General features: G+C 38.4%; 1 long non-coding RNA gene across 1 annotated transcript; it reads right to left on the bottom strand.

The window, feature by feature from the left end:
• Positions 1 to 407: 407 nt before the first annotated feature.
• On the bottom strand, positions 408 to 1,149 carry LOC139155596 (uncharacterized). Its single transcript, XR_011557096.1, has 3 exons — positions 1,080 to 1,149; positions 927 to 969; positions 408 to 764 (listed from the first exon to the last, which is right to left on the bottom strand). It is a non-coding gene; the product is annotated as an uncharacterized lncRNA (long non-coding RNA).
• Between the last annotated feature and the right edge of the window lie 3,043 nt (positions 1,150 to 4,192).

Raw genomic sequence — 4,192 nt, 5'->3', positions numbered from 1 at the left:
GGAGCCGGGGGCAAAAGGAGGGATGCCTGAGGCGCAGCCCTATTTATACGGCTCACCCAGGTATGCCCCCGGCTGAAAAGGCTGTGCGCAGAGGCGCAAAGCCGGCAACGGTGATCTCGCAATGTCCTGCGCGATCGCTGTTGCATAGACCTTCAAAAAGCCGGAGGTGGAGTTCTTCCTGGCCCTGGCACAATTTTTGACCAGCCGATAAATTCGGCCAACCATGCATAAGTATGTTAAACTTATGCACGGTTGTTTAACCCAATCAGCTACAGTCATGCTTCTAGCAGGTATAGATTCCATACTTTCCTGAGTATTGTACAACAGAATTCTCCTTCTCCTGTTGATTTACTCGGTCACAAAAACGCCAGCCAAGCTGACCATAGGAGTAGAACCTATCATGCCTATTTCTGAAAAAGAAATAAAAATCTCTTGGTTATTGGCTGAAAGACATTAACAAACCATTCCCGTACCCCAGAAGTAAAACTCACCTTTTCCTTATGAATGATGCAAAGACATTCAAGCAGCTTTATAGAACTTACCACAAACTGTTGATTTCCTCATTCACGAATCCTGACTTATGCATTCCGTAGGAGAAGAACGTACCATTTCCGTTCCATTGAGGTAAAACTCCTTGTGAATAGTGTAATCATTCTGGCACCTATCTACAATATTATAGAATAGAACTCAAATTCTCCTGTTGATTTGTTCATTCATGAATCCTCCATTTATGCTAACGTTAGGTGTAGAACTCCTCATGACCACTGCATGAATAGAAATAAAAATCTCTTGGTTATTGATCCAAAGTCACTAAGCCACCATTGTCTGTAACCCCAGGAATAAACCTCATGTAATCCCAGAAGTAAAAGTCATTCATCAAGTTTCCTCAATATTGTGAAAATAACTTACCTTATCCTGTTAATTACCTTTTTCCAGTTCTGCTTACTTTAGAAGAAATCCTCATGCCCGCTGCAAGAATATTAATAAATATCTTTTAGTTATTGGCCCAAAGTATCTCAACCACCTACTGTCCGTTCCCCAGGTATAAAATTCTCCCATTCATTGTGAATTATACAAACTTGTTAAGGAAGCTTTCTTCAATATTGTAGAACAGAACTGAGTTTGTTCCGTTGAATTCCACATTGAGGAATCCTCAAGTTATGTCTTCCATTAGAGTAGAACTTCTGATGCCTACTCCAGGAATAGAAAATGAATTCTCTTGGTTATTGATCCAAAGTCACTCAACCCACCATTGTCAATTCCCCCAGGAGTAAAACTTACCTTTTTCATTGGGATTAGTAGAAAGTCAGTTATGTAGGTTTCAACAGTATTTTGAATAGAACTTACCTCCTCCTGTTAATTACCTTGTTCCCGAATCGTCCAGTTCTGCTTACCGTAGCAGTAGAACTCCTCATGTCCGCTGCAAGAATATTGATAAATATATTTTAGTTATTGGCCCAAAGTATCTCAACTACCTACTGTCCGTTCCCCAGGTATAAAATTCTCCTATTCATTGTGAATTATACGAACTTGTTAAGGAAGCTTTCTTCAATATTGTAGAATACAACTGACTTTGTCCCGTTGAATTCCACATGGAGGAATCATCAAGTTATGTCTTCCATTAGAGGAGAAGTTCTGATGCCTACTCCAGGAATAGAAAATGAAATCTCTTGGTTATTGATCCAAAGTCACTCAACCCACCATTGTCAATTCCCCCAGGAGTAAAACTTACCTTTTTCATTGGGATTAGTACAAAGTCAGTTATGTAGGTTTCAACAATATTTTTAATAGAACTTACCTCCTCCTGTTAATTACCTTGTTCCGAAATCGTCCAGTTCTGCTTACCGTAGAAGTAGAACTCCTCATGTCCGCTGCAAAAATATTGATAAATATATTTTAGTTATTGGCCCAAAGTATCTCAACCACCTACTGTCCGTTCCCCAGGTATAAAATTCTCCAATTCATTATGAATTATACGAACTTGTTAAGGAAGCTTTCTTCAATATTGTAGAACACAACTGACTTTGTTCCTTTGAATTCCACATTGAGGAATCCTCCAGTTATGTTTTCCATTAGAGATAAACTTCTGATGCCTACTCCAGGAATAGAAAAATAAATCTCTTGGTTATTGATCCAAAGTCACTCAACCCACCATTGTCAGTACCCCCAGGAGAAAAATTACCTTTTAAACTGGGATTAGTATGAGGTCTTTCATGCAGGTTTCAACAATGTTTTGAATTGAACTTACCTCCTCCTGTTAATTACTTTGTTCCCGAATCGTCCAGTTCTGCTTACCGTAGAAGTAGAACTCCTCATGTCCGCTGCAAGAATATTGATAAATATATTTTAGTTATTGGCCCAAAGTATCTCAACTACCTACTGTCCGTTCCCCAGGTATAAAATTCTCCTATTCATTGTGAATTATACGAACTTGTTAAGGAAGCTTTCTTCAATATTGTAGAATACAACTGACTTTGTCCCGTTGAATTCCACATGGAGGAATCATCAAGTTATGTCTTCCATTAGAGGAGAACTTCTGATGCCTACTCCAGGAATAGAAAATGAATTCTCTTGGTTATTGATCCAAAGTCACTCAACCCACCATTGTCAATTCCCCCAGGAGTAAAACTTACCTTTTTCATTGGGATTAGTACAAAGTCAGTTATGTAGGTTTCAACAATATTTTTAATAGAACTTACCTCCTCCTGTTAATTACCTTGTTCCCGAATCGTCCAGTTCTGCTTACCGTAGAAGTAGAACTACTCATGTCCGCTGCAAAAATAGAAATAAATATCTTTTAGTTATTGGCCCAAAGTATCTCAACCACCTACTGTCCGTTCCCCAGGTATAAAATTCTCCCATTCATTGTGAATTATACAAACTTGTTAAGGAAGCTTTCTTCAATATTGTAGAACAGAACTGAGTTTGTTCCGTTGAATTCCACATTGAGGAATCCTCATGTTATGTCTTCCATTAGAGTAGAACTTCTGATGCCTACTCCAGGAATAGAAAATAAATTCTCTTGGTTATTGATCCAAAGTCACTCAACCCACCATTGTCAATTCCCCCAGGAGTAAAACTTACCTTTTTCATTGGGATTAGTAGAAAGTCAGTTATGTAGGTTTCAACAGTATTTTGAATAGAACTTACCTCCTCCTGTTAATTACTTTGTTCCCGAATCGTCCAGTTCTGCTTACCGTAGAAGTAGAACTCCTCATGTCCGCTGCAAGAATATTGATAAATATCTTTTAGTTATTGGCCCAAAGTATCTCAACTACCTACTGTCCGTTCCCCAGGTATAAAATTCTCCTATTCATTGTGAATTATACGAACTTGTTAAGGAAGCTTTCCTCAATATTGTAGAAGACAACTGACTTTGTTCCGTTGAATTCCACATGGAGGAATCCTCAAGTTATGTCTTCCATTAGAGGAGAACTTCTGATGCCTACTCCAGGAATATAAAATGAAATCTCTTGGTTATTTATCCAAAGTCACTCAACCCACCATTGTCAATTCCCCCAGGAGTAAAACTTACCTTTTTCATTGGGATTAGTACAAAGTCAGTTATGTAGGTTTCAACAATATTTTGAATAGAACTTACCTCCTCCTGTTAATTACCTTGTTCCTGAATCGTCCAGTTCTGCTTACCATAGAAGTAGAACTCCTCATGTCCGCTGCAAGAATATAGATAAATATATTTTAGTTATTGGCCCAAAGTATCTCAACTACCTACTGTCCGTTCCCCAGGTATAAAATTCTCCTATTCATTGTGAATTATACGAACTTGTTAAGGAAGTTTTCTTCAATATTGTAGAACACAACTGACTTTGTTCGGTTGAATTCCACATTGAGGAATCCTCAAGTTATGTCTTCCATTAGAGGAGAACTTCTGATGCCTACTCCAGGAATAGAAAATGAAATCTCTTGGTTATTTATCCAAAGTCACTCAACCCACCATTGTCAATTCCCCCAGGAGTAAAACTTACCTTTTTCATTGGGATTAGTAGAAAGTCAGTTATGTAGGTTTCAACAATATTTTGAATAGAACTTACCTCCTCCTGTTAATTACCTTGTTCCCGAATCGTCCAGTTCTGCTTACCGTAGCAGTAGAACTCCTCATGTCCGCTGCAAGAATATTGATAAATATCTTTTAGTTATTGGCCCAAAGTATCTCAACCACCTACTGTCCGTT

Source organism: Erythrolamprus reginae, unplaced genomic scaffold (genome assembly GCF_031021105.1).
Source record: "Erythrolamprus reginae isolate rEryReg1 unplaced genomic scaffold, rEryReg1.hap1 H_31, whole genome shotgun sequence".
NCBI classification, from domain to species: domain Eukaryota; kingdom Metazoa; phylum Chordata; class Lepidosauria; order Squamata; family Dipsadidae; genus Erythrolamprus; species Erythrolamprus reginae.
The sequence above is the reverse complement of the archived record's forward strand: the minus strand, read 5'-3'. Positions and strand labels throughout refer to the sequence as shown.